At 43.3% G+C, this 24141-nt stretch overlaps 1 protein-coding gene across 2 annotated transcripts in view; it reads right to left on the minus strand.

Moving 5' to 3' along the window:
• Positions 1-24141, minus strand: part of LOC115155634 (von Willebrand factor C domain-containing protein 2-like) — a 42742-nt gene that overhangs the window by 15672 nt on the left and 2929 nt on the right. The window lies entirely within an intron of this gene.

Consider the following 24141-nt stretch of genomic DNA (forward strand, 5'->3'; position numbering starts at 1 on the left):
GATTCTTTGGAAGGCAAGAAGGGTTCTACATAGAACAATATCTAATATTTCCGAGCATGTCTGTTATTTTGCGTGTGCATTATTTGGTTGATTCATTTTATGCTACACAAAAATAAAGAACATACAGTTTTCGAAACTAATCCTATATCTATTGGATGTATTGCACCCATTACTGAGATGGTTGTTCCAGTTTAAATGACTGACATAGTTTCAGTATTCAAGTTGCCTTACTCTGGCAGTCAGTCTGAATGCAGGTGATTAACAATGCCATTTGTTGCATATCTTAACTCTGGCTTGATTCCAATAGGAGTTGCATGTCACTTTGTAAGCCAGCATGTGACTTGCAGGCTTGATGTGACTTGTAAACCAGGAGATTCTTAACCCTGTGTTAGGGTATAATTAGTGATGGTGAAACAAAGCTCTATGAAGCATTGTGGTTTTCCAATAGTCTTGAAAACAGGTTCATTAATCGAGGCATTGATTAACACAGTGTACATTAGTGGCACCTGCTGGTCAAAAGAATTTAGAGCTGCCAAATTATTATAGATAACGTCCCATACCCCGTTTCGCGTGCGCAACATAGCCTTTTTGTCTTCTACCAAACGAATTCCAAACCAATCAGGTGGTTGTTCGATGAAACTAAACTTCTGACGTCATTGATCACATGCTTCTTATAAAGTGATACAGGCATCAGCACACTGCTTTGAAGTATATTGCTTAGAGATTTTGATGCATGCCTCAGAGCTCCAATATCAAACATCACTAGACATAACTAGGCCCCCAAAGAAATGCCTTATCATATATGTAATTTATTGTCATAAATAATACAAAAAAACACTTTATATACACAGACTGGCAGCAACATTTTTATGAAGGCATTTAAAGGTCTATGGAATCATTATAAAACTGCAGCTCTGGGATAATGCTCTTATAGAACCTTTAGTAAACATGAGCTGTCAGACTCAAGCATCTTCAGTTTGTAACTAGTAACATGCAATTTCATGATACAGACTTTCATGAAACCTGTCATATTCAGAGCTTCCTCTGTTTTTCAGACAACACCAGACTCCTCAAACTATGATATCTATCTATCTATCTATCTATCTATCTATCTATCTATCTATCTATCTATCTATCTATCTATCTATCTATCTATCTATCTATCTATCTATCTATCTATCTATCTAATTTACATATTTTCCTGCAGCTGATCTTTCCACATACCTGTAACTTTCTCTATCCCCTTTCCTTTGGAATATTTTTACCAGCATTAAAATACCGTAATTTGTAAGAGACCTTGAACATATATTTTCAGCACTAGATGTACAGTAAAATGCCTCCAGTTTTCTTGAACATGTAAATGTACGGATAGATCTCGCTGAATTTGCTTGATCTGGTGCGACTGCCAAATCTATGGGGGAGGTGATGAAGTAAAAACACTGACAAGCCTTTACTGCACTCTATATTTACCATCATATAACAAACATTTGCTTCTTCATGGCATAGATAGAAGATGAAACAAAATAAGAAATTGCACACTACTCATCGAGGGATACATTAGATATGGATGGTTGAATTCAACTGTAGCTATTATTTATTTCCTTTGTATAAGTTGTTACTTCCCTATGGTACATGTTCATGTGCTGTCACAGTGTCTCTTACAAAGACTGTAAGATTAATTTATTCGACATGATCACCCGGAATAATTACATATTTCTCTGTAATCATGACAAGAAAAACACATTGAATAAAATTTCTTGACTGGATGCACTGTTATACATTTGATACATCTGAAATTAAATTATATTTAAAATTAACAGGAAGTATACACTGTATACTGTACTTCCTGCATCTCAATAATACATTGCAGGCCAGTGCACGCGTCCATCTATGTATTTACTGAAACAGTGCTAGAGTGCTTTGAATGCAACCTTTTGTGTGAGATTTACTGTACGGTGAAGTCGATTAATCATGCCACGGTCTGTAAGTTCGACAGTAACTCACAAAAAAAAGAAAAACACCAAGACCATGTTTTGCCATGCCGAGGGGTGTGTTAGTGTGTTTGTGGATCAAACTATATGGTGATTTGTGAGCCCATTCAGGTTCACATAAGAGTGAACTGACTGTCGAAGCTGCATTAGAGACTGTAGTGGTTGTACTCTGAGGCTATTCTATGGGATCAGGGAGATGAGCAAGAAGTCCCTGGGGTGTAGATTAGGATGTAGTTTGGGGAGAGGGGACAAAGGAGAGGAGAGGTGGAGTGGAGTGTAGATGGGAGATGAAGAGATGGAAGAGGAGAGGTGGAGTGGAAATGGGAGATGAAGGAATGGTAGAGGAGAGGTGGATTGGAGATGAAGGAATGGGAGAGGAGAAGTGGATTGGAGATGGGAGATGAAGGGATGAGAGAGGAAGGGATGAGAGAGGACAGGTGGAGATGAAAATGAGAGAGGAGAGATGGAGATGGGAGATGAAAGAATGGGAGAGGAGAGGTGGAGATGGGAGTTGGATGGAGAGGAGAGGTGGAGATGAGAGTTGGATGGGAGAGGTGAGGTAGAGATGAAAGATGGGAGATGGGAGATGAAGGGATGAGAGATGAAGGAATGGGAGAGGAGAGGTGGAGATGGGAGATGAACAGATGGGAGAGGAGAGGTGGAGATGGGAGATGAGCAGATGGGAGATGAGAGTTGGAGATGGGAGATGAAGGAATGGGAGATGAGAGGTGGAGATGGGAGATGAACAGATGGGAGAGGAGAGTTGGAGATGGGAGATGAAGGGATGGGAGAGGAGAGGTAGAGATAGGAGATGGGACATGAAGGGATGGGAGAGGAGAGGAGAGGTGGAGATGGGAGATGAAGCGATGGGGTGTATAAGGGGTATCCAAAGTCAGATAAAGACACAAGGCAACCTTTTTTAGCTTTCATTTACCTCACTCAGTTAACTCATTTAAAGTAAGTTATGCGGGGAACTAGCTCAAACTAGTTCAATGCTCCAGTTATCTCTGGCCTACTTGTTTGCTTCTCTTAATCAGCTTTTCAAATTAAAACAATGCTTTTTTCTTTAGGCAAATTGGATAGCAAAATCAATTTGAGCAACTCATTTTAAATGCTTTTCATAGGTTTCCTTTCATAGGTGTCAGTGCTGAAGAGCACAGTAACTAATTAGTGTAGGATGTGTAGTGTGGGCTTGTGAAGTTCTTTTATGTGTGTATGTGTGTGCACACGCGTGTGTAAGAGCATGTGCTCTGTCCTTCATTCTATAATTTTCTGCTGTGCAAAGGGTGATATATTGGTTCATTACTTTGTAAATTGGTTTTCCTGTAATATTTGTGATCGTGATCTTGAAAGGCACTGCATTTTGTTGCAGAACTTTTACTGCAGTCAGACACTACTCTTATGAGCCTGATCAGTGTTTAAAAAGCTGTTGCAATGTCATTAGACTGGGCAGTTGAGATAACTGAGAGTTATAAAACCCTCAGAATGTAACCTTAACCTTGCCATTTTGTCCAAAAGTGTCATTAGTAAATAACTGCATTTTATTTAGAAACTTCCACTGCAGTCACTTCTGTTATGATTCTGATGAGTCCAAATCCAAGATGGTCCGAATCCAAGATGGCGTAGCAGTCAGACGTCTTTGTCTTTGTCCTGTCGTGTCCCTTGCATATATCTTTTTCTTCACATATCTTTTGAAAATATTTTACAAAACCTCAACTTATAAATACCCTCCTGCAACCCGCCTCACCCAATGTGGCATGGATCTGTTATTTTTTTTTCTAAAGAATTTCTATTTACTTCGGATCTGGAATCCCTCAACTGAAGCTAGCCAGCTAACTACCTACCAGCTATCAGTCAGCAAACCATTGCTAGCGGGTCATCAGCTAACCTGTAGCTCGGAAAGCTCTCGCCAGTTCGAACAACGTGACTCAAACCAGAGCATAACGGACCTATTATTATTATTTTTTTCTCCCCATATCCCCGGATTCCTACCGCAAACTCTGAACATTTTCATCTGGATCTTCGCAACTAGCTAAACACAATCTCGGGTGACTACTCCTGGCTAGCGTTTCCATCCCGGAGCAAGCACCAATTAGCCTGAAGCTAGCCTGGCCAGGGCTCCTGTGCTACCACCGAAGCCCACTCCTGGGCTACAATATCCGGACCCCTTCTACTGCCGGTATGGGGCACGGAACCCCGCCGATCCTCTACGACTGAAATACCGACAAAATATGCCAGAGGATTCCAACAGGCCCTGTAGGCGCGACGTCCGCTGAAGGCCCATTCTGATAACCGCGGCCTACTAGCTACCTAGAGCTACTTGGAACCCTACTAATTCCCCGACTGGTCTATCGACGTCACCGCATGAAGAGGCAAAAACAGACTTACCCCCATCGCGATGTCCCCCAAAGGCTAACTTGCTAGCTCCGGTCTGTTAACTGCTAGCTTGCTTGCCCCGGTCTGCTAACTGCTAGCTTGCCTGCCCCGGTCTGCTAACTGCTAGCTTGTTTAGCCCCGGCCTACTAACTGTTAGGTTGTTAGCATCGGCCTGCTAACTGTCTGAATCACCGTGTCCCCAGTCAGCCCAACCACTTACTGGACCCATATGTTCACTTGCCTACGCATGCTTCTCTCTAATATCAATATGCCTCATCCATTACTGTCCTGGTTAGTGATTACTGTCAAATTTCACTGTAGAGCCTCTAGCCCTACTCAATATGCCTTAACCAACCATGTTGTTCCACCTCCTACATATGCGATGACATCACCCGGTTTAAATGTCTCTAGAGACTATATCTCTCTCATCATTACTCAATGCCTAGGTTTACCTCCAATGTACTCACATCCTACCTTACTTTTGTCTGTACACTATGCCTTGAATCCATGCTATCGTGCCCAGAAACCTGCTCCTTTTACTCTCTGTTCCGAACGTGCTAGACGGCCAGTTCGTATAGCCTTTAGCCGTACCCTTATCCTACTTCTCCTCTGTTCCTCTGGTGATGTGGAGGTTAATCCAGGTCCTGCAGTGCCTAGCTCCAGTCCCACTCCCCAGGTGCTCTCGTTTGTTGACTTCTGTAACCGTAAAAGCCTTGATTTCATGCATGTTAACATTAGAAGCCTACTCCCTAAGTTTGTTTTACTCACTGCTTTAGCACACTCTGCCAACCCGGATGTCTTAGCCGTGTCTGAATCCTGGCTTAGGAAAACCACCAAAAACCCTGACATCTCCATCGCTAACTATAACATTTTCTGCCAAGATAGAACTGCCAAAGGGGGCGGTGTTGCAATCTACTGCAAAGATAGCCTGCAGAGTTCTGTATTACAAGCCAAGTCTGTACCCAAACAATTCGAGCTTCTACTTCTAAAAATTCACCTTTCCAGAAACAAGTCTCTCACTGTTGTCACTTGCTATAGACCTCGCGCTGTGCCCTCGATACCATATGTGAATTGATAGCACCCATCTATCTTCTGAGCTCGTGCTACTAGGTGACCTAAACTGGGACATGCTTAACACCCCGGCCATCCTACAAGCTAAGCTTGATGCCCTCAATCGCACACAAATTATTAATGAACCTACCAGGTACAACCCCAAATCCGTAAACACGGGCACCCTCATAGATGTCATCCTAACTAACTCGCCCTCCAAATACACCTCTGCTGTTTTCAATCAAGATCTCAACGATCACTGCCTCAATGCCTGCATCCGTAATTGTTCTGTGACCAAACGACCACCCCTCATCACTGTCAAATGCTCCCTAAAACACTTCTGCGAGCAGGCCTTTCTAATCAACCTGGCCGGGGTATCCTGGAATGACATTGACCTCATCCCGTCAGTAGACAATGCCTGGCTATTCTTTAAAAGTGCTTTCCTCACCATCTTAAATAAGCATAACCCACTCCAATTTTTTTTAACTAGGAATAGATATAGTCCTTGGTTCACTCCAGACCTGTCTGCCCTTGACCAGCACAAAAACATCCTGTGGCGTTCTGCACTAGCATCGAATAGCCCCCGTGATATGCAACTTTTCAGGGAAGTTAGGAACAAAGATACACAGGCAGTTAGAAAAGCTAAGGCTAGCTTGTTCAAACAGAAATTTGCATCTTGTAGTACTGACTCAAAAAAGTTCTGGGACACTGTAAAGTCCATGGAGAATAAGAGCACCTCCTCCCAGCTGCCCACTGCTCTGAGGCTAGGAAACACTGTTACCACCGATAAATCCACTATAATTGAGAATTTCAATAAGCATTTCTCTACGGCTGGCCATGCTTTCCACCTGGCTACCCCTACCCCGGTCAACTGCCCGGAACCCTCCACAGCAACCCGCCAAAGCCCCCACCATTTCTCCTTCACCCAAATCCAGATAGCTGATGTTCTGAAAGAGCTGCAAAATCTGGACCTATACAAATCAGCCGGGCAAGACAATCTAGACCCTATTCTTCTACAATTATCTGCCGAAATTGTTGCAACCCCTATTACTGGCCTGTTCAACCTCTCTTTCATATCGTCTGAGATTCCCAAAGATTGGAAAGCTGCTGTGGTCATCCCCCTCTTCAAAGGGGGTGATACTCTAGACCCAAACTTCTACAGACCTATATCTATCCTACCCTGTCTTTCCAAGGTCTTCGAAAGCCAAGTTAACAAACAGATTACCAACCATTTCGAATCCCACTGTACCTTCTCCGCTATGCAATCTGGTTTCAGAGCTGGTCATGGGTGCACCTCAGCCACGCTCAAGGTCCTAAACGATATCATAATCGCCATCGATAAGAGACATTACTCTGCGGCCGTATTCATCGACCTGGCCAAGGCTTTCGACTCTGTCAATCACAACATTCTTATTGGCAGACTCGATAGCCTTGGTTTCTCAAATGATTGCCTCGCCTGGTTTACCAACTACTTCTCTGATAGAGTTCAGTGTGTCAAATCGGAGGGCCTGTTGTCCAGACCTCTGTCAGTCTCTATGGTTGTGCCACATGGTTCAATTCTTGGACCGACTTTTCTCTGTGAACATCAATGATGTTGCTCTTGCTGTTGGTGATTCTCTGATCCACCTCTACGCAGACGACACCATTCTGTATACTTCTGGCCCCTCTTTGGACACTGTGATAACTAACTTCCAGACGAGCTTCAATGCCATTACAACTCTCCTTCCGTGGCCTCCAACTGCTCTTAAACGCAAGTAAAACTAAATGCATGCTATTCAATCGATCACTGCCCGCACCTGCTCGCCTGTCCTGCATCACTACTCTGGACGGCTCTGACTTAGAATACGTGGACAACTACAAATACCTGGGTGTCTGGTTAGACTGTAAACTCTCCTTCCAGACTCACATTAAGCATCTCCGATCCAAAATTAAATCTAGAATTGGCTTCCTATATCGCAACAAAGCATCCTTCACTCATGCTGCCAAACATACCCTCGTAAAACTGACCATCCTACCGATCCTCGACTTCGGTGATGTCATCTATAAAATAGCCTCCAACACTCTACTCAACAAACTGGATGCAGTCTATCACAGTGCCATCCGTTTTGTCACCAAAGCCCCATACACTACCCACCATTGCGACCTGTTCGCTCTCGTTGGTTGGCCCTCGCTTCATACTCGTCGCCAAACCCACTGGCTACAGGTTATCTACAAGTCTCTGCTAGGTAAAGCCCCGCCTTATCTCAGCTCACTGTTTACCATAGCAGCACCCACTCATAGCACGCGCTCCAGCAGGTATATCTCACTGGTCAACCCCAAAGCCAATTCCTCCTTTGGTCATCTTTCCTTCCAGTTTTCTGCTGCCAATAACTGGAACGAACTGCAAAAATCTCTGAAGCTGGAGCCTCATATCTCCCTCACTTGCTTTAAGCACCAGCTGTCAGAGCAGCTCACAGATCACTGCACCTGTACATAGCCCATCTGTAAACAGCCCATCTATCTACCTACCTCATCCCCATACTGTATTTATTTATTTATCTTGATCCTTTGCACCCCATTATCTCTACTTGCACATTCATCTTCTGCACATCTACCATTCCAGTGTTTAATTGCTATATTGTAATTACTTTGCCACCATGGCCTATTTATTGCCTTAACTTACCTCATTTGCACTCACTGTATATAGACTTTTTGTTTTATTTTGTTCTACTGTATTATTGACTGTATATGCTGTTTATTCCATGTGTAACTCTTTGTTGTTGTATGTGTCGAATTGCTACGCTTTATCTTGGCCAGGTCGCAGTTGCAAATTAGAACTTGTTCCCAACTAGCCTACCTGATTAAATAACGGTGAAATAAATAAAAATAAACAAATGAGTGCTTTAATATTCAGTAGATTCAGAGCTGGATCTCTTGGGTTCCCATGTCATTGAACTGTGTCCAATCTGTCTCTTATATCAATGTGGGTAATATAGCTCACCAGCTTGTATTCCTAAAAAACGGAAATGAGTTACCTCTGGTTCGTCAGCCATTCCTATGGGAAAAATAGTGGGGAAAGAATAGAGTTTTGGTATAAACGCCAAAAATATGGTCTGAGGTTAACACAGGCTTAGGAGATCTAATACATTTTGTTCTATGAGATAATATCAGTCATTTAACATGAATAATAAAGCCTTGATGTGCTTTATGTGCTTTTTTTTACATAAATGCTTAAAAATTCACAAGAAGTGACGTTAGCTGATGAGTTGTACCCACTCCCACCCTTTTGCCCTTAGAACAACCTTAATTCATCGGGGCATGGACTCTACAAGGAGTCGAAAGCATTCCACAGGGATGCTGGCCCATGTTGACTCCAGTGCTTCCCATAGTTGTGTCAAGTTGGCTGGATGTCTTTTTGGTGATGGTCCATTCTTGATACAGACGGGAAATTGTTGAGCGCCAAAAACCCAGCAGCGTTGCAGTTCTTGACACGAACTGGTCCGCCTGTCCCCTACTAACATACCCGTTCAAAGGCACATAAATCTTGTGTCTTGCCCATTCACCCTCTTTAACCTGTCTCCTTTAACCTCACTCCTCCCCGTTATCTACATGGATTGAAGTGGATTTAACAATTTACATCAATAAGGGATCATAGCTTTCACCTGGATTTAGCTGGTCAGTCTATGTCATGGAAAGAGCAGGTGTTCATAATATTTTTTACACTCAGCATATATTTAAGAGCATCAACATTATGTAGAAACAAAATAAATCAGTGTAAAGACTACAGTTGCTTTTTGTGTCACTTTTGAATGGATGGGGACCCAACAACAAATGTCTTTAAGGTCTTTCTCAGCCCATCTCTCACCCCTCTCCCCTAGAGATCTCAGTCAGGAGCACGGATGGGATGGGGATTGATCGGATTTCAGCCCTACAGCCTGTCTAGTCCTGTTCTTCTCACCTGGGACATAGATATAGAACAGTTGTTTTATATCTACAGCCTGGGATCTGAACTCACCCTATATCTCCTGGTTCTTGATTGGAGCTGCGCTGCAGAGGCTTGGGGTAGGACCGGGGGTAGTACGGGCGCGACGGCGGGCGGACTGGTCCCTTCCTCGTCGGACGGGGAACCCTGTAGGTGAAACACCTACCGAGGTTGAGTGGCACAACTCTCTCATACTCTCTTATACTGTCTTATATATATATACTGTATACTATCTCTCTAGCTTCTAAATATAGTGCATATATATATATTTATATATATATCTGTGTTATATACTACATTACATGCATCTGAAATGAAACTGTACTTAGAGTGTGCTATAGTACTGAATACCACACAGCAGCAATAACCCACCCATAGTAATATGATTCTATTTCTACAGAGACAAAAATATGATTATTTTTCTATGGAACTACTATTCTTTTCACTCTACCGTCCCCATCACCAAACCACATAACTGTCCATCAGGCCAATAAAGTAGCTCCACATCAACTACATTACATCCATATTAAAAATGGACCACTGCCCAATAGAGACTGACTCAGCATTCTGTGGATGGAAGGATTCACTTTCTGATGAATGAGGTCTTTAAGGCTGGATCATATTTCTTAACAGATTACAGTGCATCGTCCATGATCAATCAATGGTTAGAGAGTCCTTACTTATCAAAGGGTTTTATTACTGACAACGTATCTACAGATGTAGTATCTTAATTTGAGACAGTTTTCTCCAGCAGGAAAATAATACAGCAACCGTAAATGTGAATTATTATGTGGATTATAATTAATGGACATTTTTTGTAGGAGTTGATACATTTTACGTTAGGGCAAATTAAGTATGACATTTTAAAGTGGCTTTGTAGTGTATTCAAGCCACTTTCCCTGTGCAGGGAAATTCTCATCAACAAAATAGTGATCAAATGAAGATCCTACATCTATACAGAATGTAACCCTGAGATATTTGCACAAAAGATTGATCACATTCCCTATTCCATGATCAGTGAATTAGTAACTATGAGACACAAAATGTTGGACAAGGTGGTGATACAGTCTGATCTGTGAGATTAAAACTTTAGTGTTTCTCTCTTGGCCGGTGTTTAGGAGAAATATAATACCCTTTTCACATCCTGGCTCCGATACATCCTTCCTACATTGTCCTTTCCAGCACGGTTCCAGCAACTATGTTGAATGCCTAACCAGGCTAGTGCATCATGGCTCAGCTTGGCCTGGCACTTGGCACATTAGTGTGAATCAACCCTCAGAGATATCTCCAACCTTACAGAGATGAAACCTGACTTGTGGGTCTTAGATATACTGCTTGTGTTCCAAAACCCCAGTGTTTCTCTCATGGTCCCTATGTCTGCATGCCTCTTTGTTTAGAAGAGATATCAGAGAGATCTCCTACCTTAAAGAGATCGAACCTGCCTTGTGGGTCCAACAGAGATATAGACCTCTGTTGGACCCTTCCGCGCCTGCTGTGTTCAGTAAATGCGGAGCTATGCATAAAGAGCCAGGACGACGGCCAAGGAAATGCCACCGCAGCCCACGCCAAAGGTTAACCAGCCAGCCCTGTCAGCATCCTCTTAATTGGGGCTTTGATCAGAAGCTACCGACACCCTTCAATTTTTTGTTTACTCCGCTGGACACTATGCTGTCATCGTTTTATACAGTAATTCAAAGAGAAATGATACTTTCATGTCTTTAATACTTTCATAAATAGGCACTTTCATTCTGGCACAACCGTGGTGATTATGACTTTAGCTTCCTCAAGTCATCAGATGCCTGTCACGGATCAGCAACCCCACAACAGTGATCTGATCAAAACTTCAAAGCTGTGGTCAATGGGAATTCTTTGCTATATCAATTATTTATCTAAACTATCTGAAAATGGCGATTTTCATTGACCATCCAGTTTCTCCTCTGTGGTCTGCCTCCCCCTGTAATTTCTCTGTTCAGTTGAGAAAATCGATAGGAACAAATGAATGGTTTTTCAACAGGTGTGAAATGTCCTTCCCTCTCGCCGGGCCCTGCCACTCAAGGTTAGTGGGGATGTGAGGGTGAGCTGCACTGTTGATGGACTTGATCTCACATCAAACCACCAGGCTTTACTTACAGGCCTCTCTCTCTCCCTGAGGGGAGCATGGATCTGCATCCCAATACAGGCCTAAGTGGCTTTGTCCGCTCAACAGCATTCCAGCCAGGCTTGAGTTCCAAATGTCACCCCATTCCCTTTATAGTGCACTACCCTATGGGCCCTGGTCAAAAGTAGTGCACTATAAAGGGAATAAGGTGCCATGGGACGCGCCCCCAGTCACTGATCACAATGGATTAAGTACACAAGTTTAAAGGGCTGATCTCTCACAACCTTATTAGCAACACACTGCTTTACTTAAGTCTCCCATACTAATTAGCTAATGCCATGCTCTTTTTGGAGATCTAAAAGCCTTGTAAATGATATGGAGTCTAAAATTAGTGGCAGGTGTTTCACTGCGGTGAGCAGTCACATTGTGATTTTGTTGAATTGAGTTAAATAATGTGATCAAGGACAAAGGTGGAACATGGACAATAGGATAATCAAATCAATGAACTGAGCTATTCGAGAGATGAGATTTCTTACAAACAAAAATTACAAAGTTTGCTTGTCAGACTAAAACTGACACAGTTTGGTACCCACTAACCACATTTCCATTCGCAGTTTTTATGCAAGTAAAGTCATATCGTATATATAAAGAAAACCTGTGATGGAAACAGGAAGTTCCGGTGTAATTTTATAAATGCTGACAGATAATTTGTTCGTTCGACATGGTGGGATCTTTTTGTGTTAGTAAAATTAATTATGCGGGAAATGGCGGTGTAAACGAAGTAAATTTGAAGTCACGCAACAATATGGTGTGTGGTCCTCCCACTACTTGGGAAACCATGCTGTTTATTAGGCTACAGATAAAATAAGTTATGATGAACTTCACAGGGTGGTGAAAGTACACGGTGATGAGCTTCATGCTGCTTTCCAATAACTATTGAGGGTCTTATTCTGGTGACATGATGAGCGATGGTTGACTGCTATTTCACAAATAAAAATATTCTCGCTCTCATCCATAATAATCTCATTTTGTAGACTAGCTAACCCGCACGGCCTACCCGCACTGTATCTGCTAGCTGTTGGCTAGTGCGCAGGTGCCAAGACCAGAGCCAGAGTAGGCACATTTGCTATTTAACGCAACAGTTTTGTGAAAAAACTATCGGTAGAGTTGAAAAAGTGATGGAAACACATTGAACTTTAGATTTTTATTTGGTACATCATTTTTGGGGTGTGTGCACTATGTCATCACGCACTGATTTTTATCCACAACAAGTCCATTTGGTGGAAACACAACTTTGGTTGGAAAATGCACATATTTTCTTTGTGCAGATTGTAGAATATTTGCATGAAAATATTTTGCCAATTGGATTGAAACCTAGCTACTGTCTAACTTTTATATCAAACTTTAGGGACAATGGTTTGCTGGGGAATGGAAATGGAACATTTGCATAATTTAATTTAATGCTAACCATCACACAAGTTGATGATTGGGGACACATTACATGTAAAGGAAATTAATGCGATTGGCAACCTCATGCACAATGAATACTAAAGTATAATGGAAACTACCCAAAACTCAAAGAAAAAAAAGTTGCAAAAGGGTTATTCGGTTGTACCCATAGGATAACCCTTTTTAGTTCCATGTAAAACCCTCTGTGGAAAACCAAAAGGGATCTTCCTGGAACCAGATTTCACATTCTTAAAATAAAGTGGTGATCCTAACTGACCTAAGACAGGGAATTTTTACTGGGATTAAATGTCAGGAATTGTGAAAAACTGAGTTTAAATGTATTTGGCTAAGGTGTATGTAAACTTCCGACTTCAACTGTAAACATTGTAAATGTAAACAAACACTGTATAGCCTCAATACATGGTTAAAACAATACGTTTAATATCATGGACTGTCTTTCCTTGCATCGATAGCTCTGTCTATTAATCTGAGAGTGGTTCATTTCTCGTGGCCCATCCCTCAGCTTTTTACCAAAAACAGAGGCAGGGCAATCATTTTGTTATTTTTTCATCTGTGGATTTGCCCTCTAAACGAGATAAAAGTGTCACCAACAAAAAGGTAAACAATAGGCCTATAGCAAATGCAGCATATGACATTCATTTTTCACATATTAATACCACTTTTAAGTAGCGCTCAAAGCATGCCATTCCATGAGCGCAGCATTTATTTTTCAACTTGAATCATTGAGCCCAATCAGTCCTCCATGACAACATAATCATAAACAACAGAGTAGGGCTGGCTAATAAGTCCTTAGCTTTGGGGTTATGCTCAGGTAAAACAATTTGACTAATCTAGACTTCCATATTTCAAAGTCCTATTCTTGAAGACCAAGGGGTACAACATTTATTGGAATGACTGGAATTCAGATTTTAATGTAAAGATATAATTTAATCATATCATTATATGTGGTAGAAAGTGATGGGTTAGAAGAAGCCTACATAACCAAACAATAAATAAATATTTAACATCCATATATTTTGGGCTCCCGCAGTGGTTTAAGGCATTGCATCTCATTGTTAGAGGCATCACTACAGACCATGGTTTGATTCCAGGCTGTATCACAACCAGCCGTGATTGGGATTCCCATAGGGCGGTGCAGAATTGGCCTAGCGTCATCCAGGCAAGGGTTTGGCCGGGGTAGGCCGTCATTGTAAATAAGAATATGTTCTTAAAGGATCGGTGTTCCCCCCATGGGACAGTTGAACAAACGTAGGCTAATGTGATTAGCATGAGGTTGTAAGAAACAAAAAAAAGCCCGGGACATAGACATGTCTGATATGGTCAAAATCTTGTTAATCTAACTACACTGTCCAATTTACAGTTAGACTTGCCTAGTTAATAAAGGTTAAATAAAAAATATATATGGCCAGCAATATAAACTTTAACATAGATTTATCTTGCAAAATATGTTGTTCAATTGGTAACATACATGGTTGTCTTCTTCTAATGCCTCTTAAGGTAAAAGTAATCTAAAAGTAACTGAATGTAATCAGATTACGTTACTGAGTTTGGGTAATCTGAAAGTTACGTTACTGATTACAATTTTGGACAGGTAACTGTAATGGATTCCATGTAGAAAGTAACCTACCCAACCCTGGACAGCCTATAGGGAGGAGGTCAGAGACCTGGCAGTGTGGTGCCACAACAACAACCTCTCCCTCAACGTAAGCAAGACACAGGAGATTATCGTGGACTACAGGAAAAGGAAGGCTGAACACGCTCCCATTCACATCGATGGAGCTAAAATGGAGCAGGGCAGGAGTTTCAAGTTCCTTGGTTTCCACATCACCACCAAACTATCATGGTCCAAACACACCAAGAAAGTCGTGTAGAGGCCACAACAACACCTTTTCCCCATCAGGAGACTGTAAAGATTTGACATGGGTACTCAGATCCTCAAAAAGTTCTACAGCTGCACCCTTGACAGCATCCTGACCGGTTGCATCACCACCTGGTATGGCAACTGCTTGGCGCTGCAGAGGGTAGTGCGTATGGCCTAGTTCATCATCCAGGACCTATATACTACGTGTTGTCAGAGGGAGGCCAGTCACCTAGTCATAGACTGTTCTCTCTGATGCCGCACGGCAAGTGGTACCTGAGTGCCAAGTCTAGGTCCAAAAGGCTCCTTAACAGCATCTAACCCCAAACAATAAGACCGCTGAACAATTAATCAAATGGCCACCTGCACTATTTGCATTGACACCCCCTTTGTTTATACACCTCTACTGGCTGTTTATTATCTATTCATAGTCACTTTACCTCGACTAACCTGTAAGCCCACAAATTGACTCAGTACCAGTACCCCCTGTATATAGCCTCATTATTTTCTTTAAACTGCATTGTTGGTTACAGGCTTGTAAGTGAGCATTTCACAGAAAGGTCTACACCTGTTGTATTCGGCGCATGTGACAAATAAAATTGGATTTGATCTATACACATCTTCACTGGAGGAATTTACACAAGATATACTAGGAATGATATGATACTGCATAAGGGTTGATATGTTTCTTGACACTATAATTAAGAAATAAGTCTTGAGGGGGTGTGGTATATGACCAATGTACCAGGGCTAAGGGCTGTTCTTATGTACAACGCAACCCTTAGCTGTGGCATATTGACCATATGCCACAACCTCCTGAGGTGCCTTATTGCTATTATAGACTGGTTACCAATGTAATTAGAGCAGTGAAAACACATGTTTTGTCATACCGGTGGTATAGGGTCTGATATACCACGGCTGTCAGCCAGTCAGCATTCAGGGCTGACTGAATGCTGAACCCTGTAAATAGTGTATATTGTTTTTTATTGACAGGGAGAGAAAAACAATGCTCTAACAGCAGATTAGGGAGGCACCATGGTACTAAGCTGCTCATCTAGCTAGCCTACTGTTTCTAATATAACATTTCCTATTTTACATCAGTAAAAAAAGGCATTACAGTCCCAATATGCATTACTATTTAGGGCATATCTCTGCATGATTTTGTTTATGTTTGTCATGTCAGAGCTACTGTACTATATTCAGCTCATTGTGTATCCCCCAGGTGTTCCTCCTGTCACAGGTCTAAAAGATATGTTCTGAGATAAAAGTTGGTACAATTCCTTCTCATGCTTAGAATGATTGCTACATTATCCGGCAGAGTTCTATTAAACACTGCTGGGGGATATAGGCAACAGTATGTGAGTGAAACATGGGTCTATCTATGCAAGTGAAAATCGACTTATTCTTGACTCAATCCTACTCTTCCAATCTGTAGGTTCAATTTACTGATAGCAAAATAAAATGAGCAGCGCTATAGTATACTGTAGGTAATGTTTACAAGCCACTGATAAGAATCACTATTGGTCAGTATAGACAAGACATGCCCATACCAACACTAAATAATAATTATAATTTATCACATTTCTACAGCACTTTTCATAACAATCTTAATGTGATTTAAAAGCAAAAAATAAACAAGCAATACATCATCATGAGTAGTTTAGCTATAGTTAGGTAACCAATAGGCCATGTCTTTGAGTCCATGCATCCTCCAAAGATAGAGATGGGAAGTTCATGGCTTGATCAGAGGAAGTATGGTCAGGGAGATGGTTGATGAAGAGTCTGGTGACGATCATGTAGAAGGCTACTCTGTGAACCAGCATGAGTCGCGTAGCTACTGGACATATGTATGGCACCCAGTTGGGTGACGCATCAGCAGCTCTTGGTGCCAGAAAGCTCACCACACACAGTTCAGAGTACTAGCCAGTCGTCCCAACCACAAGCCCTCTGCCTCAGCACTCCATTAATTTACTGCATCTCCCATTCTTCTCAGGCTTCAGGTGACTCTTAAATTGATGTTTTCAAAAGATCAGGAACCAGCAGCCAGGTGAAACAAAAAAGCTGGTACAATGTCCAGATGCATCATTCGAACAAAAACAATTGGCTAGCTAACCAAGCCAAAAATAGTTGACCTGCCAGTCTATCTGCAAATCTGTGGGTAAAAACCACCAGAAATATGCACTAAAACTGTCACAGGCGTCGATGAAAGGGGACCAAAACGCAGCGGGTATAGTGCTCATCTTCATGTATTTATTTAAAATGAACACTTAAACAAAATTAGCAAAACGACAAAACGACAGTTCTGCAAGGTACACAGACAATACAGATAGCAACCACCCACAAACCCAAAGGAAAAAACAGGCTGCCTGAATATGGCTTCCAGTCACAGACAACGAAAAACATCTGCCTCTGATTGGAAACCATACTCGGCCAAACATGGGAAAAGAAACATAGAAATAGAAAACTAGAACCAAAATCCCCTAGAACCAAAAAACCCCAAAACACACAAAACAAACACCCCCTGCCACGCCCTGACCATACTACAATTACAAATGACCCCTTTACTGGTCAGGACGTGACAGTACCCTCCCCGAAAGTGCAGACCCCGACTGCACCTCCAAAACAAAAAACCCCACAAAACCAAGGGGTACAACATTTATTGGAATTACTGGAATTCAGATTTAATGTAAAGACATAATTTAATCATATCATTATATGTGGTAGAAAGTGATGGGTTAGAAGAAGCCTACATAACCAAACCATAAAGAAATATTTAACATCCATATATTTTGGGCTCTCACAGTGGTTTAAGGCATTGCATCTCATTGTTAGAGGCATCACTACAGACCATGGTTTGATTCCAGGCTGTATCACAACCAGCCGTGATTGGGAGTCCCATAGGGCGGTGCACAATTGGCCTAGCGTCATCCAGGCAAGGGTTTGGCCGGGGTAGGCCGTCATTGTAAACAAGAATATGTTCTTAAAGGATCGGTGTTGCCCCCATGGGACAGTTGAGCAAACGTAGGCTAATGTGATTAGCATGAGGTTGTAAGAAACAAAAAAAAAGCCCAAGGAAATTGAACCAACCCCAAACCTAAAGGGAGGGAAGGGAGGGTGGCCACCGTCAATGACGGTTCCTGTGCTACACCCCCCCTTCGCCAATCCTCCCACTACGGAGGTGGCTCTGGCTCTGGGCGTAGCTCCCGTTCAGAAGACTCTGGGCTGAGAGGCGTTGCTGGAGGCATCGGGCTGAGGGGCGTCGCTGGAGGCCTCTGGCTGGGGAGCGTCGCTGGAGGCCCCTGGCTGGGGAGCATCGCTGGAGGCCCCGGGCTGAGGAACGTCGCTGGAGGCTCCTGATTGGGGAGCGTCGCTGGAGGCTCCTGACTGGGGAGCGTCGCTGGAGGCTCCTGACTGGGGAGCGTCGCTGGACGGAGAGTGCGCGGAGCAGGCACAGGACATATTGGGCCTTGGAGGCGCACTGGATGTCTATTGCTCAGGGCTGGCACAACCCGTCCTTGCCCGGTGCTGACTATAGCCCGACAAGGGCGGAGCGCTGGCACAGGACGAACTGGGCTGTGCTGGGGAATGCGGGGCGCCGTACATGGAACAGGCATAGGATATCCTGGGCCCAGGATTCTCACTGGAGATCTGCCACTTACAGCTAGCATGACCCGTCCTGGCTCAATGCTCACACTAGCCCGGCAAGGGTGAAGCGCTGGCACAGGGCGAACTGGGCTGTGCTGGAGAATGCAGGGTATCGTGCGTGGAGCAGGCGTAGGATATCCTGGGCCGAGGAGCCGCACTGGAGGCCAGATACGCTGAGCCGGCGCACTTTTTCCTGGCTGCTGGCTAGCTGTCGCACGACACCGTTGAGGAGACTGTATCGACCGCACCGGGCTCTGAGTGCGTATGGGCGACATAGTGCGCATTCCTCCATACTGCCTAGCTCCTCCCTCTGTGCGTCTGCTCCATCGTGCGCTTTCCACCAGTCCCTTTCTCCAGAATCCAGCGTCGTCATCCACTCTTGACTCCTCGACCGGCTCTGGTTTCCTCCATGGCTCCCTCCGAAATGCCCGGGAAGTTAGGTCAGGGTTCCCCCCTGACCTAGCAAAACTCCCCTTATGCCCCCCCAATATTTTTTGGGGGGGGCTGCCTCTTCACCTCCTGAATAGGAGGATACAACGCCTCGTACCTTTGTCGTTCCCTCTTCATTTCCTCCAACTCCTCCTTCGAACCTTTCCATCGAGGATCTCTCCCACGTCCATGACTCGAGATACCTCCTCTCCAGCTCCTTACCCCACTGCTTGGTCTTCTTTTGGTGGGTGGTTCTGTCACAGCCGTCGATGAAAGGGGACCAAAGCGCAGCGGGTAAAGTGCTCATCTTCTTTTATTATTTTAATAAAGTGAACACTTAAACAAAAATAACAAACCGACAATCAACAGTTCCGCAAGGTACACAGACTATACAGAAAGCAACCACCCACAAACCCAAAGGAAAAAACAGGCTGCCTAAGTATGGCTTCCAGTCACAGACAACGAAAAACACCTGCCTCTGATTGGAAACCATACTCGGCCAAACATGGGAAAAGAAACATAGAAATAGAAAACTAGAACCAAAATCCCCTAGAACCAAAAAAAAACAAAACACACAAAACAAACACCCCCTGCCACGCCTTGACCATTCTACAATTACAAATGACCCCTTTACTGGTCAGGACGTGACAAAAACTCAATGTTATCAAAACAAAACAGCTGATAAAAAACAAATAACAAATAATTAAATATGTACACATTTACAGGAGTTCTCTGTTTAAGCTCTCTGTTTAGGCTGGCGCCATGTCAACTACAGAACAATAAATATATGACTCTGCCATCTTCTCTGGCTCTCACCCGACTGACACATACCCCTCCAACACTGACAATGTGCTTCAGCCTCTTCCATCATGTAATGTCTGACCAACACGACTAATTGCCATGATTAATCATTATATAAATATATCAGCCCAGTTCGGGCCTTAGGGTAGGCCTGGGTATGCATTGATTTTATCCAGTATAACAGGCCAGTATAGTAGGCCAGCCTACCTCTGTCGTGGTACAGCTCTAACCACGGCTCAAAGCATTCAGTTGCCATTGATGAATGTGCTTGGGGAATCTCCAAGCCCATTGATAAAGTGTGAGGTGCCTGTAGTTGTGCAGCACAAAGTGTCATTACTAATCAGCCATATCCGTTACGCCCCCCACTGTCACAGCCAAGATGCTTGAGACGCTTGAGAATCTTGGCCTGGATGATGGATAAATACATTGGCTAGACGCCGACCACATTATCTAATATAATCCCATTTTGTCCATTTCTAATCCACAGAGTAGGCGTAGGCCTGAATACAAGATACCATGATTTGCTGCGTCATATGACGTGCACATTTACATCTTTCCCTCTGCCACCAGGTTCAGGCCCAGCCTCTCCTCTAACCTTAACCCCAACCTTAACCTCCCCTCTGCAGATTCAACACCAGTTCCAGCACCAGACCCAGTTCCAGCACCAGACCGAGTCACAGCACCAGAATACTAGAAGAGGTGCAGAGGAGGGACCCAACATCTAACATTCACCCGGAGCGAGCGGACCAGGGGAGTGCCACCATTGATATCTGGGTCTAGGGCTCCCTTGTGTGTCTACTTCCTCCTAAGGTTATCCTTTCTCCCCTCTGCAGGCCCAGTTACAGCACCAACCCAGTACCCGGTTTCCAGCACCAGACCACCAGACGAAGTGCAGAGGAGAGACCAAAGATCAAATCTTCACCTGGTGATCAGGCTACAGGAAAGTAACACCATGGGCCTCTGGGTCTAAGGCACCTTTGTGTTTTTGCTTTCTCCTCAGGTTGTCCTTCCTCCCCTCTACAGACCCAGATCCCAATCCAGCACCTGAACCAGCCCCAGTTCCTTGTTCCCGGTTCCTGTTTTTTCCTGGTCTCCAGTTTTCCACCCTGGTCCCAGCACCAACATGACTTCCAGTCCAGTCCTGGCCCCAACACCAGCAACAACCCTGGATACAGCACTGACCAACCACAACTGCCACCTCCATCCAGCAACTGCCAGCCCCCGCCCACAACACAAAGACAAAGACACAGACACATTGTGGACTGACTGATGGACAGATTGCTTTTGTTTTTGCTTTTGTTTGATTAGATGACCATTTGGTTTGCCTAATTTGACTTGATAGCTTATTGTTATAAATAATTATCATTTTGAATTTTGAAAAACCAAATAAAAGGATTTTAACCTTTTCAGGGTTCTTACCTAACCTTAACATTTCAAGGTTCTTGCTATGTAAACAGTTTGGGGATATTATGGCATAATTTTGAGTGGCAAATGACTCCAAATCCCAATTTGAAGTTTCTGCTGAAGTCAAAATCTGGCTTACTAGGTAAATAGGACAGATGTCAAATAATGCAATAAGTTAATGAGTTCATGATGCACTATGACTATCAAATCAAATCAAAATGTATTTGTCACATGCACCGAATACAACCTTACAGTGAAATGCTTACTTACAAGCCCTTAACCAACAATGCAGTTCAAGAAATAAAGTTAAGAAAATATTTACTAAATAAACTAAAGCAAAATAAAAAATAAAAAGTAAGACAAGGAAATTACATAACAATAACGAGGTTATATACAGGGGGTACCGGTACCGAGTCAACGTGCAGGGGTACAGGTTAGTCGAGGTAATTGTAATTGTAAAGTGACTATGCATAAATTATAGACAGCGAGTAGCAGCAGTGTAAAAACAAAGGGGGTGGTCAATGGAAATAGTCCGGGTGGCTATTTGATTAATTGTTCAGTAGTCTTATGGCTTGGGGGTAGAAGCTGTTAAGGAGCCTTTTGGTCCTTGACTTGGTGCTCCGGTATCGCTTGCCATGCGGTAGAGGAGAGAACAATCTATGACTTGGGTGACTGGAGTCTTTGACAATTTTGGGGGCCTTCCTCTGACTACACCTAGTATATAGGTCCTGGATGTCAGGAAGCTTGGCCCCAGTGATGTCCTAGGCTGTACGCACTACCCTCTGTAGTGCCTTATGGTCAGATGCCGAGCAGTTGCTATACCAGGCGGTGATGCAACCGGTCAGGATGCTCTTGATGGTGCAGCTGCAGAACATTTTGAGGATCTGGAGACCCATGCCAAATCTTTTCAGACTCCTGAGGGGGAAAAGGTGTTGTTGTGCTCTTTTCACAACTGTCTTGGTGTGTTTGGACCATGAAAGTTTGTTGGTGATGTGGACACAGTCAATTAACAGCAACACTATGGTGTTGAATGCTGTAGTCAATGAATAGCATTCTCACGTAGGTGTTCCTTTTGTCCAGGTGGGAAAGGGCAGTGTGGAGTGCGATTGAGATGGATCTGTGGATCTGTTGGGGCGGTATGCGAATTGGAGTAGGTTTAGGGTTTACGGCATGATGGTGTTGATGTGAGCCATGACCAGCCTTTCAAAGCATTTCATGGCTACCGACGTGAGTGCTACGGGGCGGTAATCATTTAGGCAGGTTACCTTTGCTTTCTTGGGCACCGTGATTATGGTGATCTGTTTGAAACATGTAGGTATTACAGACTCAGTCAGGGACAGGTTGAAAATGTCAATGAAGACACTTGCCAGTTGGTCTCGGTTCTCTGTTTGTGCCAGTTCGTCTTGTTCGTTCAAGCTTACCAGCGTTTTTCCTGTCAGCTCCTATCGTTTCCCAGCCTCTCTTTGCTAGTCCTCACGGTTTTTACCTTTGCCTGTCCTGACCCTGTACCCGCCTGTCGTCCTTTACCTTACCCTGGATTTTCGACCTCTGCCTGCATTGACCTGTCTTTGCCTGCCCTCGTTGCTACAATAAACAGTGTTACTTCGACAGTCTGCATCTGGGTCTTACCTTGATCCCTGATAGTCCTGGTAATCCATCTGGCCCTGTGGCTTTGTGAATGTTGAACTGTTTAAAGGTCTTACTCACATCCGCTCCGGAGAGCGTGATCACACGGTCAGCCGGAACAGCTGGTGCTCTCATGCATTCTTCAGTGTTGCTTGCTCCCGAAGCGAGCATAAAAAGCATTTAGCATGTCTGGTGGGCGTGTTTCATTGGGCAGCTTGTGTCTGGGTTTCCCTTTGTAGTGCGTAATATTTTTCAAGTCCTGCCACATCTGACAAGCATCAGAGCCGGTGTAGTAGGATTCAATCTTAGTCCTGTATTGACGCTTTGCCTGTTTGATGGTTCGCTCCTTTAGCTCGGTGAGGATGTTGCCTGTAATCCATGGCTTCTGGTTGGGAAATGTACGTACGGTCACTGTGGGGACGATGTTGTCAATGCACTTATTGATGAAGCCGGTGACTGAGGTGGTATACTCCACAATGCCATTGGATGAATCCCGGAACATATTCCAGTCTGTGCTAGCAAAACAGTCCTGTAGCATCCGCATCATCTGACCACTTCCGTATTGCGTGAGTCACTGGTACTTCCTGCTTTAGTTTTTGCTTGTAAGCAGTAATCAGGATGATATAATTATGGTCAGATTTGCAAAAATGGAGGGTGAGGGAGAGCTTTGTATGCTTAATATGTGTGTGGAGTAAAGGTGGGGCCTTGTCTTGACAAAGCAGTATATAGTTTGCGTCGGACTCATTAAAGAAAAAATCTTTGTCCAGTTCTAGGTGAGTAATTGCTGTTTTGATGTCCAGAATCTTTTTTCGGTCATAAGAGACGGTAGCAGCAACATTATGTACAAAATGATTTACAAACAATGCGAAAAAAAATAAATAAATAGCACAGTTGTTTAGGAGCCCGTAAAACGGCAGCCGTCCCCTCTGGCGCCATTATTATCAGTTTTATACACTGTAAAAATTGTAACTTGTTTTTAAGGTAACTTATGTTACTGTAAATTCCAATAAACTTTGGTTTAACTCTACATTACTGTAAAGAAAGCACTTCTTTACAATGATGTACAGTAACATGCTGTACTTCTTTTTACAGTAACTTACAGGTAACTGTTTGTCAGTAATTTACCATTAAAACAAGTTGTGTTTTTTACAGTGTAATATAATGAATTAAGACTAAGAGTGTTGAATCAACAATTAAAATGTTGAGTCTGTGGACCCATATTTACACCGAAACAGTATTAAATGTTAACTCTGCTTAGTGTAAAGTCTTATTTAAATATTTCCCAGAGTGCTTTGCCTTTCGAGTAAATTGTTACCACCCATGACTGTATTTGTTAGTGACAGAGACATGGTTCCAAAGCTAATGAAATAATTTTGTTTTTTATAAATGTTTGCAATATTGAATGCTGGGTAATATGATAATGACTTTCAGG

This window comes from Salmo trutta, chromosome 20, assembly GCF_901001165.1.
Source record: "Salmo trutta chromosome 20, fSalTru1.1, whole genome shotgun sequence".
Lineage (NCBI taxonomy): Eukaryota > Metazoa > Chordata > Actinopteri > Salmoniformes > Salmonidae > Salmo > Salmo trutta.